A 13,271-nucleotide genomic window follows, 5' to 3' on the forward strand; every position below is an offset into this window, starting at 1 on the left:
AGGGTCTGTAATAAAAATGCTAATTAGCAGCAGGATAGGCAAAGCCATACTTGGTAAAACAAGAAAATGCCTGATTTTTGGAACACAACCCAATACTGGCAGCCAGAAGTTTGTCAGGTTTAATCCCATTCTGGGCTTCTCACAATTCAAGCTGGTCTAGCCTCTCCACCCCACTCACCGGGGTAGAAAGTAGGGGCTGTCCCACCAATGGACTTAACTCACCATCCTGCTGAGAAGGCAACACTAAGGGCTCCAAGCATGTCCTTCCCTCCACCACAGACAAGCTTTCTCAGACAGAGGGAACTAGATGCTGACCCTTTTCCCTTCTCCCTTTTAAAACCTAGCTAGCAGACCAGAGAACACATGTGGACGTTAAGCACTCATAGGAAACTTCTGTGGCCCATTTCTGTCAGCACCATGTGCAACTCGTGGCACTGAGAAAGGAGCCAACTCAAGCAGCAACTTTTCTTCTGCTGTGGAGCCCAGTTCTGCCTCCCCCCCCCCCCCCAAATGCACATTTTCAGAACAAAATAAGACAGAAAACACAGAAATCTGCCCTGTAAGGTTGCACGCTCAGGAGGAAGGAAAGCTACCTCAAAAGGTTTCCCAGGTGTTTAGTGTGAGCAACTACCCCAAAAGGTTTCCCAGGTGCTTAGTGTGAGCATCCACAACAGCCGCGTTTCGAAGGTGTATGAACTATGCTTATAGCTGCAAAATGCTTTCTGGGGTACAGTAAGCCAATACGGCTGAATGAGATTAGCCCAACACCTCAATGGAAATGCTTGGGATTGTCTTTTGTCCTCAGTTTTCACCTGGGATACTCATTTTTTTCATGTTTCCTTCTTCAGACTACAGCTCTACCAACATCCCTATCCTGAACCCCAGAGCAGATGACGCACCCCACATTCTGTCTCTGCACTAGTCACACAAGCTAAAGGAGAACATCTCCCACATCCTTTAAAAATAAAAAGGAAATACCCCAAAGGTCTGGCCCCCTGCATCATTCAGAGTGCTGGGGAAGCTGCCCGGAGACCTGAAAGCACAGCTTTCCACACCAAAACACGCAGAGCTTGCGTTCTGTTGAGCTGCCACCCTTGCATGAAAATTTCTCCTCTCATTTTCTGGAGAGCTAAGAAGAGCTTATGAAAAATAATAAAAGTCCAAAAATGCTGTGAAGGGCAGCTTCGGCAGCGCTTTGCTGTGGCCTGCAGCACTTTCGCCTTTCAGATCTCAGCAGGCAGCAGCCACATCCACCGCTACCCGGAGCTGCAAGAGTTTCAGTCTCCGACTAACTCGCACTACAGCACTTGCCCTCATGAGCATCCCATTCCAGCCAAAACCCGGGAGCTCGGTGAAGAAAGAAATATGGGAAGAGGCAGATTTGGATGAGCTGGGCCCTTCTCAGTCAGATTGGAGTTCATTAAAAAAAAAAGCAAAGTCACACAGGCTTAGGTGCAAGACTCATATTTCTTTTAGTTGGAAGCTCAGGTCAGGATAAAGTATTTCTAAATAACCTGCCAGATCAGCTGTTTTACTCCTTATGCCATTTTTCATACTGTGCTATTGATTTCATTTGAGCATTGCAGATTTTTTTGTACACTGAATTTTTATGGCTGCTTTTTCCTTTTTTTCATTAATGGTGTTACCTAAAGTTGAGCTATAGCACAAAATAGTTTCACTAAGGTTTCCTTAGAAAAAGTGGTGGTCAGGGTGACCTTCATTTGACACAGAAACTAACATTCATTTCCCTTACAGCCTGCTATAAAAATAATAAAATATAGCCATTACTATTAATCTTCTCAGCATGATTGCTGAATGATGAAGGCTATTAAAGAAGCTGAGATTATTGTTCTTTTGCTGAAAGGCAGAATTCTAAGAAAAAGTATATTACTCTCTATTTAAAAGTTAAAATTGTCCCAAATAGAAACTTTTATCCATGCTGAGAGACAGGAATTGAGGATAACAAGGAGTGCTCCGTTACCGGTTAGTAGGTTTATAGCCACTGCATAAAAGGTGACTCTGCCACGCTGAGAAACTTAGCACCAGCCCTGCCCCTTCTATGAGCTTATTAATCATAATTACTTTTCAGTAACCACCTTATCATTCTTCTGGGGAGAACTGATATTGCCCTGGCAGCGTCTGCTTTACGTGCCATGGGGATAGATCTGTTAACTGTTCAGTGCCGGCACGTTTTCTGCCGGGTGCTGCTGGCAGCCCGCAGAACCGCTGGGAATTGTTTCGCTCTTGGTGCCTTTGTAAAGCGACGCTCTGAGCCTGGTTCCTCTTCACAGCCAGAGGATGGATCTGTTTTACAAAATTTCCCTGTAACGTATCCTCGTTGGGCTTTTGACCTAATGTTATGCAAATCTTTGCTCCCCTAGAGAGAAATTGGAGAAAAATAAGCTGAAAACTACTCCAGACAGAATGCTATGCGTCAAAAATACATTAGAATGCTTTAAAAGAGAAGATTAAGGATGAATTTGAAATAGAGCATTATTTTGCATTAGGTAAATAGAACATCTCTGGTGCATATTTAATTTACCTGTTTTTACAGGCAAGTGTATATTCGTATCTGTTTGAGCATTACTCCTGGCTGTATCACAGACACAGCTTCAGCTCAAGCAGTGCTTGCAAAGAATAAGTCCTGTTTCATTAATGGTCAACAAGTACAAGGGAAAAACTGGATAAAGACTCAAAGATTGGGCCAATTTTCGACACAGCAGCTATCAGAATGCTGTCACTTCCAATCTGCTTGAAAACATATACGGTGCTGAGCTCGGGCGACGCCACGGAGGGAGAATGTCAGCCAAGATGGAGTAAAACTATAGCCCAGCAACGTTTATTTTTCCAGGTTTTGCATGTCCTTCATCTACTCAGTGAACTCCCAAACAGTGTCTGGTCTCCCCAGATTTCTTTTTGTTGTTCATGGCTCTCGCTGCATTTCTGCTGGCATAAATCAGGCACAGCTCCGCCGAGTGCCGTCGCAGACCCGATGTGAGCGTGGTCTAGCATCCTTGCTTGTTGCGTTTGGTATACGAAACCGCGTGGTATGTGTGTCCTGAAATCTGATGCAGGAGCAGGAAGACAACCATATGCAATATCCATGCACAATAAAAAACTGAAAATCCATACCCGTCACATTTCCTCACATCAACCTCAGCCATGTCCCAGATTTATAAGGCATTTTTAAATGATTTTGTTCAGAGGAATGAATGATTTTGTTCAGAGGAATGCATCCTGGCTGACACTGGATTCGAATGCAGCATGCTGCTTTTGATTTAATCTTGATTAATTGTTTTTGTCCAGCCATTCAAAGCCCACTCATCAGGGGCACTGATTTATGGTGCAGGGCACGAAATAGCCAGATTCCATTAGGAAGATTTGCGGCTACAAGACTGAGGCATTATTTATTGGGTTTTCACTAGTAACTGGTAACTTTTCCCCCAGCACCTGTGAGTGGACTAGCAGATTCCGTAACACATTTGCCTCAATGACTACTTCTTTTATTTATTTGTCTCTTCCCACCAGCCTTGAGCACATATCAATACTTAGAGGGATCCAACTATATACGTTTAAATAAGACCCAAACAGTCTCTATGGTAAATGGACGGATGTGAGAGAGAGAGGTGTTTCCAGGAGGCAAATGAGCACATCCAATACCTGAGTCTCTAGGCCAAAGGGGTGCAGGACTTACAGACTTTTAAATAGATCAGTTAAATACCCAGAACTAGAAAGGTGAGCATGGACTTCTGTATCTCACAAATCAGCTGAAAGCTTTCCACATGCACTCTTTGGAGCTTTTGCGCCGGGTTAAACAAGGCTGCTCCCAAAGTTTCACAGTTGGTGTTCCTGCAGGGGGGTAAAAAAATATTTAAGTATATATATTTGACCAGATATTGCCTCTCCTCTTCCCCCATTGAACCGACGCTAGTTGTTTGCCCTGCAGCGAGGGGAGAGGCTGGGCCAACGCTGGGGCTCGGAGCACGGCTCAGCCCTGCTCCGCTCGGCACTCACCGGCTCCTGACCTAGTCTCTTGGGCTTATTGCTCTGCTTCCCCCTTCTTTTCTCTCCTTTAAAAAGCAACTTGTAGTATCTGCTTTTTCTCCCTGAAACTGCTAGTTAATGCTCCAAGAGAAATGGCTCTGGCCAATTTTCAAATGATGTTATTAAACGACTGTAAGGAGTGTGTGTACAAGTGAAACCCAGTGGTGGGCCCAATGGGAGCTGGGCTCGTGCAAGTGCTCAGGTCAAGGAACTTTCCTAAACTCAAACAGTTTGAGAGAGCTCTAAACAGTCGTCATGCAGACGAGAATTAAATCTTCTGTGCTGTGATGCAACTCGTCACTGTTGGCCCAAAAGTTAGAGAAACTGTCCTCGGTTTATTGCCTCCATTGAAATATGGAATTTATGATCCAGATAAGAAGTATTTAGATACCAAAATGAATTCACAATTTAACATGGATAAACTATTCAGGAAACGGTCCGTTCGCGGCATACAGTTTTGGTGTGCAAACTCAGGCTGAGAAGCCACTCGGCCATTTCAGCAGCCCATCGCTTACCCCATGGCACAGCCTTTGCCTGGTTCAAAGGCTCTGGATGGAGTCACCTACCTACAACCCTTCTGTTGTCTCCCCAGTACAGAGCCTTTTGCGTCTCATGCGAAGAGACAGCTCCTGTCAGTGAGAAAGACTAGTTTTTCCTCTGCACCTTGCCCTGAGGTCCCATCATTTTTCACAGTCTAAGCAGGACTGGCCTCTTTCAGTGTGTGCTTAGGAGACCAGTGAGTAACACGTAGGAAATGAAGGGAAGGATGCTGGCAGTTCTGTGGCATCTTTTGTAATAGATGGGGTCTTAACCCCAGTGTCCTGGATAAACTCCAGTTCTGGTAATTGCATGCTGCATAGTTAAAATCCCCCTGCAGTTTCAAATGAATCCATTATTCTTCACTTCCTCTCCTAAATTGCTGCGCAGCTTTTGCTTTGTGCTGCTGAAGAGTTGCTTTGTTTCACCTGAGGGATGATGGCATTTCACGGGTGTAGGAAATGGTTCTGAGCCCCCAGTTTGTACAAGCATCAGTGAAACACTTTGGGATTATTCATAATTAAGTATCCACTCCCTGTAAATGAATGGATTTACAACTCTGAGTGAAGCAGTACAAACACAAAGCACCACTTCTCTCTGGACTTAGAAGTTGGTAATATAAAACTTATATGGGCAGTAAAAGACAGAAGTTTCTCAAATTCCCCTTACCCAGCTGAGCATGCAACTTTTAAGTGACTCTCTCAGTCTTTACTTTCCCATATTGTTATTGATTAATTGTTCTGCTTCAATTTCCTTGTTCTAAATGGAAACATTACAATCATAACTGCAATCTCTGGCTGGGATACAAACTGATTTTAAATCTTTAAATCGTGTCAGTGGGAGGAGGTGACGGGGGGTGGAAGGAAAGCTTTTTATTTTATTATTAATTTTCATGTGTTCCAGGACTTACTAATTTCACCCAGATGTGGAGAAACCACAAGGTATTTCTGCTCCAGTCAAAGCCGTGAGATGCCTCAGCATCATAAACTTGTTCTGGCACGGTCTTGTCCCAGCAGTTCGTCCTGGTAACAAACACAAGGATGTTCCACAAACATCAAAACGTGCCAGTCCTTCTGGAACTGATCCACGACCTCTTTCAGCTCCAGCTGGTTGAGCTGTAACTTCGTTCGCTTTTAAGATTTGGGCTCATGCTTATTGAAATTATCGATGTGACTTTGCAAGAATGTCCTGGTCTTCTTCTGAACTTCCACCCCATCCTGGAAGGACGAGGTGGTACCACCTAGCAACTCTGCGGCCCCCATGGGAGTGATGTTTTCTAGGAGCTTTAGGAGAATAACTGATGCAGGGGAGAAAAGAGCTAGGAAACAGAATATTTTAGCTAATACAATTCCCTTAAGCTGAGGCTATTACCCACAAAGCAGAAGATCAGTACAATGGTGCAAGTAGATGCCTTATGCCCTTTTCTTCTCAGCAGGATAGGTCACAGTCTGCTCCTCAATTGCTCTAGCACTGTTTTGGTGAAGGCTAAGAATGAAATCAACAGAAAAGATTATAGAAAATTATGTATGGTGTAGCATCTTGAAAAAAATGTTTGATCTGAAACAGAAAAATGCTGACTTAGGAGCCACATGTGCATCTCATTTAGAAAAAAAAAAGTATGCTGTTATTAAAGTAGCCACAATGAGAGTATTAGCTACAAATTAGGTATGTGTACTGTGGAAGAAGCTCTGTGCTGTATTTAGGGCAGGGGGAATAGCATGTCTTATGAGACAGATAGAATAAGACGCTGAAAAATCTGGGTGCTAGGCAGAGGTCAACTCAGGACCCAACTGAGCATCAACGATGTTTTATGCATAAGCAATATTTTATCGTTAAGCCACAGCATTTTAAGAACAGTCGTCTAGCAAACAAAATGTCAGAGAGCAAATAGCAAGTCTTTCCTTGCAGATTTTTAGGGGCAGGGAACCCAAAACGATTATTAAACCACAGTTTAACGGTTACCAAATCCCCAAGCCACAAAATCCAGCTGTAGCAGAGTCATTTCTCTGTCTGCCCAGTCCATTGCATTTGTCCACAGGCCCTGTGGCAGCTGGGGCTGTTACAAGGATCCCTTCTCCCTCATCCATCCATTATCCATGTTCCAGGATGGGTGTTTCTGGAAGAGAAAATAAGCAATGATTTTCTTCCCACATGCTCCTTTGTTGCTCCATCCACACTTGCTCCCCTTTCTCCTTCAGGCAGGAGGTGATATTCCATCCCTAGCCTGAATGTTAACAGAGTCTTTTAAAATGGCTATGAGAACTAGCTCGAGTGTGCTGAAAGACCTCTCCCTCAAACCAGATACCGGCCTTATTTTGAAATAGGAGATTTTTCACAAGTAGTGCTTCAGGGATTTTGAAAGTTTTCCAATTTTTTCTTTTAAAAAAACCTGGGAAATGATTAGTGTATTTTGTTTCCCATATTCCTCCCTTCTTTCTTTGCTTTTTCAGTGAGAAAAGTTAAAAAGTTAAAAAAAAAAAAAAAGAGAAAAAGAGAAAGAAAGGGGAAGAGGAAACATAAATGATAAGTTATTCTGAAGTGGATTATTTTGATAAGAAGTCCCAGCAGAACTTTGATATGGGAATGTCTTTTACCAACAGGGTGGTGAGGAAAGGACTGCGGAGGACGGATTACCAGAATATTGCTTCTGTCTTCCCACTGGGTTAATTCTATTAGTTAGTTAGCTATCGTGCAAGCCGCATTTGCATAGCTGCCGGCTGTGGGAATCGTACACGCAGAGTCACTACAGCTGCCCAGCCAAAAACCAGGGAGCAGCAGCTTCCATTTTTGTGCCGTGATTTCGTCTGCAGGCGCGGCAGCTCCACAAGCTTACCCGCAAAACGTGTGTCCGTCCCCACGAGCCGGATTAGCTCTCGGGGGACAGCTTGCAGGGGAAATCTGGCCCGAGGAGGAGCCGGAGCTGGAGCCGAAGGCTGCGGGTGGCCCCGCCAACGCGAGCTCAGAGCACCCTCTGCTGTAGCCGTCCCTGCGGCTGAGCCGGCCGCCTCTGCGCTCACCTCCTCCGGGACATGTCCCTCTGGCCTTGGATCTGCACCCGGTCACTGCATTAGAGAGGGCCCAGCACCTTGCCTGTGCTTGCTTTAGAGCGCTTTTTTTTAAGAAAATCATTGCCATGATTTGTAGGCTTCAAAAGACGGACCTTTTACTACCTCTCTTGGGACTTTGAGTTGCATTTGCTTTTCTTGGTGGTTAATCCTGCCATTAGCAAAAATGTGTGCCTTATTTAAAATGTAAATGGGTCTAGCTTTAACTGCCAGCCATAGGTTCACACTATGCCTTTATCCACTGGATGGACTAGTACCTGTATACCTACTATTCATTCTTTGTGAGGATGTGTGTGCCCTGTAATCAAATCAGTGCTGAAGTCCCTTTCTGATAAGCTAAGCAGATTGACCTCTGTGAGTCTCACACCATACGACACATTTTCCTGTCCTTGTATCGTTACGATGGCTCTTTCCGGCATCCTTTCCAGTTTCACAACATCCTTTCCAAGATGTGGAAAGCACTATTCTAGTCTCGCTTTAACAATGCATCGACAGAGGTGTAACCACACTCTGTTCTCCTGCGTTCCTATTCTTCATGGAGGGACAGGTCAAGAATAGTCCTAGTGCTTTATTTCATTTGACTTCCTTTGAGAAGAGAAGACAATTTCCATTCAAACTAACATTAAAAGACTTCATGTATTGCTTTTTGAGACATGCATCCTTTATTCAGTCTCAGTGAAAAAATAATCCTTAATCCAGTAAGTGAAATTGCTTTGAACACAAATGAATTAACATGACCTTAAGCAAGTATGTTTAAGAAGACATCTGGCATGCAATGTTCCCCTTCATTTTGTTTAGAGAAAAATCCTATCCAAGCATATGCTTCACAAAACAATGCAGTAGTATTTTGTACTACATGAGAAACATCTTGTGCCTTTAAGATTTTCCCAGGTAATAAGTATGAGTGCTTTCTCCTTAAATAAAGAAACTTGCCTTGCAGTCACAGCCACTGTCCTCATGATGCCCATTAATATGTTGTTGAAAAGAAGTCACCTTTGCCTTCAAAAGGTTCTTCAGGAATCCCCTTTCTGCCATCACCTGATTTCCTTGAAAAAAAATGAAGATGTATCTACATTCAGAGACGTATTTACAACCACCACTCATTCCGTTTCAAACTGTTAGTTCCTCAACACCCCAGTCATAAAAAAAGCTATAAAAGAAACCACTTGTGAGAAGACCTTGGAGTGTCCCATGAGCACTCAGAGCTACTTATTTATGACTGAAACCATGGAAAAGCGAGGAGAATTACACTTAAGCAGGTTCCTTTGAGCAAGCCTCTCTCCATAAGAAGATAATATTAATTTATTGTGTAAATACAATTTAGGGTCACTCTTAAAAGCAGAGGCAATTACCCAGGGATGGAAGTACAAGCTATTATATCCATTGAACAGACAGAATGATGTGTTCTCAGAATCAGATGCAATCTATATTTTCATGCCCAAGTCAGGCCTGGAGATCTTGGCAAGTACCATTTAAAAAGTAATTGAAATATCAATATATATCTTCATATTATTTTACTTGCAGTCGCATTAGTATTGCAGTGCACATCAGCTGAAGTGCCCAAGAGCTCTTGCTATGCGAGTGCATTGCCCAGCCCGTGTTGTCAGTCGGTCAGGCCGCACGCACACGGCACATGCTGCGGCCAAAACGGCCATGGCTCTCCAGTGGTCACATCAGCAGGGTCTGGAATTACTGCAGAAAATGTGTGGCATCCCCTTCCACAAAACCCCCAAAAGAAATTTTAAGTAAAGCTGTGGAAATAAAACGAGGCAATGGGCAGTGACTGCATTTCTTAAGGCAGTTTCAGATTCCAGGGAGGCTCCCAAAACGGTGCCTTTGCTAGAGCTGTGCTGTGCAGCCGGCCGGTGGCACTGGAGGTGGTGTACAGCGTGCGGTCCGGGGGGGCATCCCGCCGGCAGCAGGGTGGAGAGGCAGCTCCTGAGCCCAGCAGCGCCCCAAACCTCCTGCTCGCTCTGCCCCGGCAGGCACGGAGGCTCCAAGGTGTCCTGCTTCACGTCCAAACGCGGGCAGTTGGGAGCATAGCCCAAACAGGATATTTTTTTTTTGTCTGCCTAGGAAACTGTTTGGGTCTCTTTTGTTAAAGCTTGTGTACAACCGGAGTAAAGAACAAAGCTTTGAAGAAAAACTTTGTTTGTTGGGAGGCATCTTGTAGCTGACTGACTCCCCGAGACACGCACGCTTACCCACTGCCCTGGTACGAACAGCGAGCGCTGCAGAGCCTCCAGCCTACTTTGACGAGAAAGCACAGTAAATAGCTGTGCATGTAGCTAAAAGAAACCGCTAAAAGAAGCTGCCAAACAACTCTGAAATTGCTTCTGTTGCTTCATGGCGCATTATGGCAGGCTTTGCCTCGCAGGGCGGACAAGGGGCGCAGCGCCCAGCCCACGCGCTGTGGTCGGTCGTCATCCTCAGACCAAAGAGCCACAACAGATGCCCCTTGCGTTGCTCCCGCGGCCGTCGGGGCCCCCTTCTGGGATGGGTTCAGAGACCAGGGCGCCTTTGGAGACACCTGGAATTTCACTATAGCCTGACCTGAGCATCCAGCAATTCGGGAGATTGAGAGATGCTTGAAATCTCGGATTGGGTCTTTTGGGCACCACCACGATACAAACACTACACAGTAGTAAAAAAGCTGCATTTCAAAAGTGAGTACTTTTTTTTTTTTTGAAATGTAGTTTGTTGATGAAGACTCCTTGACAGGAAAAAGATAAAATTCGCCTATAAATATTATCATCACTTATTCTTTCTATTTTCAAGAAAGAGAATATTGTATCTACCAAGCAAGTATCTCATTAAACTCTGCACAAGCCAATTATGTGATGCTCATCATCTTTCAACTTTCATAGGTTCTTAATTGCTGTGGGAAAAAAAACAGTTGCTGTTAAATAGCTGTTTTTATATGATCCAGATATTGAGGCTGTTGCTGGGCACCAGTAAAATTCACAATATATTTGTGCCATTTGTCAAACTCATCTTCTTGGATTGCAGCCATGATCTTTGTATACCATCCAGTTTGCAAAACAGATGCAATTAAACTAAAATGGGTGTGCTAAATGCACGCGCGCACGCACACACACACACACACACACACATTTAGCAAGGTATATATGTAGCTCACTAGTCCAGCCATTTCCTTCTCGGATAAACCAGGGAAGATTCCAAAGATGTGCTGCAGCTTAAAATTATGATTCTCCAAGTTAAATTGCTCCAGGCTCTAGAAATTCAGGAGTTCATTAAAAAGAGCATGACATCTAAATAATAACTAAAACACCATTTTAAAGGCTGAAGAGTTGTAATCTGCCTTCTGAATTTTGGCCCTGTGGCTTTGCATTTTCAGGCTCCTCTCTGGAATCGTGTGGCCTAAATATTTACTTCTTTCCCCTCCTTCAATGAAAGCCGAGAACCTCATGATAAACCACAGCTAAATAACCTTGAACCACCCCACAAATATTACAAGCAACAAGTCCTCCCGATCTTAAATTAGTGCCTAACAAACAAGGAAGGGCCACTGGCAGCTTTCAGATAGGACACATTAGCATGGAGGTTATTCATTGAGACTCTGCAAGACTTTTGTTATCGTGAGGCCCTTAGAGAAGGACCGAGGAGACCAGGCTGCTCTGAGCCACGAACAGCCCTCAGGAATGGCAGGCAGCTGAGTGGCATGAACACTGCTGATTCTCCAGCCCCCTTCAAACACTGCACAAGTCTCTCCTCATAGAGCTGAAGAGAAGATGTCAAGTTCCCCAAAACAATCCCATTATTTATGCAGTTTGACTTCTCTTCGGAGTATTAAACATAGCTAAGTATACCATCATTTTCAGAAGCAGCATTGTGCACAGATAGACATGACACATTTTTTGTTGCTTTTCTGGTTTGCTTGTTTTTATAGACCAGAAGTAATCGTTCCAACCGCTGGGGGATAGAAATTAATTCTAGACAATGAATGGTATTTTCTGTACAAAAAAACTGTATCTACAATTCACTTGGGAGATGGAAGTGAAGGAAGAAGTGCAGTCTGGGTTTGAATTCTGCTTTGAGGATCAGGGTGCCTGTGAAAATATTCTGCATACCAGCAAGAGAAAAAACTCTCAAGACAACCTAGGGAGGCACCACAGGAATTACATCTATGGAATGGGCATCCAAAAAACAGAAAAGAAGGAGGTGGAAGGGAGCCAAAATAACCCAGAAGACTTCACTCAGCTGAGAGCATTTGTCAGGTCCTTAAGGAAAAAATCACTGCTCTCAGTATGCAAATTTCACCCTCCCCCTATCTGGGAAAAAAAAAAAAAAAGACATTCACCATCCTGGTGACCATCCTGGTGTATTAGCAAGGATAAACTGGCAAAGAGTGTGATGAATTGCTGTAATTAAAGGAAGAAAAAGGCATCAAAGAGCAGAACTGGAAGACAGTGCCTGGATGAGCTGATGTGCAGAGTACAGCTCTGAGATGGAGCTTCCCTGCTGGCCCAGGATATATGGGCAGTAAGATCACAGGTGATCTTCAAACACTCTTTGGGTACTCTCGTCAGACCTGGGGTATCTGTCCACCCAACGACATCCTCAGTTCCCCTATTAGCCTCTGCAGGACAGTACTTTCCTTTGCTTTTTGAAGTGTTGCGTGATGCTGCTCACCTGAAAAGCGCCTACAGTGAGTGGCGTGAGTTGTCACTGCACGACGCTTTGCAAAGCTTGGTGGGACACACCGGGATGCCGGCAGCTATCCACAAGCAAGAGGTTAACATTACTGTAACACTGCCTGCAAATGGCGGTTGCTAAGAGGCAAATATCATACTGAGAAACATGAATGGAAGGCACAATTTCAGGTGCAGTTCGGGGCTCACTGAAGCCTTTGTGTTGACTTTAAATAGGATGTGATCTATCCTTTGGCAAAGGCGGTGGAATTTTTTGAAGTAAAAACACACGTCACCCGAATGACTCCGGACATTAAGGGCAGATAACAACAGTCCTTTGGAAAGGAAGGATGACAGGGGAAAATGGAAAGGCAACACCAAAAGGTTTTACCGAACAAAACCCCATGAGATGAAGAATTGAAGTAGAAGCAGCTAATGGTCAAAACTGTAAAAAAATATGTATTATTCTTAGCCTTTTCTCCACAGCTAAATTTGGCAGGACTACTGGGATTTTTCCACTTCTTACGGCACGTGGCTGTTCTCACCTAACAAATTCCCTGTACATATAAAATGTATAAACCATATAAAACTGTTGATGCCTTTCTGCTCTTTTGCTGTGGCACACTGCACTGTTTGTAGATGTCGGTCACGGCTATGGGAGGTTTGAAGTTTACTGGACAGTGCTGGATGAGGCTTTCTGATGTGTGATGGGGTCTCATCTCAGCCTCGGTCCACACCTCCTCTTCAGCGCCCATACAAAACACCCAAGGGAGTCCAGAAACACTGTAATCCAGTTTTATGGAAGCACAAACTAGAACAAAGAAACTTTTAAAGTGGAAAAAAGCCTCAGACCTGGCTGAAATGCCCTCAGACAAACCCAGTCTCTCCCTGCCTGCTGTACCGTTGCAGGACAAGTCCTTTTGTTCAGCAACCTTTAACGGCTTCCTAGGTTAACGAAGCCCCACACAGCCTC

Source organism: Apteryx mantelli, chromosome 12 (genome assembly GCF_036417845.1).
Source record: "Apteryx mantelli isolate bAptMan1 chromosome 12, bAptMan1.hap1, whole genome shotgun sequence".
NCBI lineage: Eukaryota > Metazoa > Chordata > Aves > Apterygiformes > Apterygidae > Apteryx > Apteryx mantelli.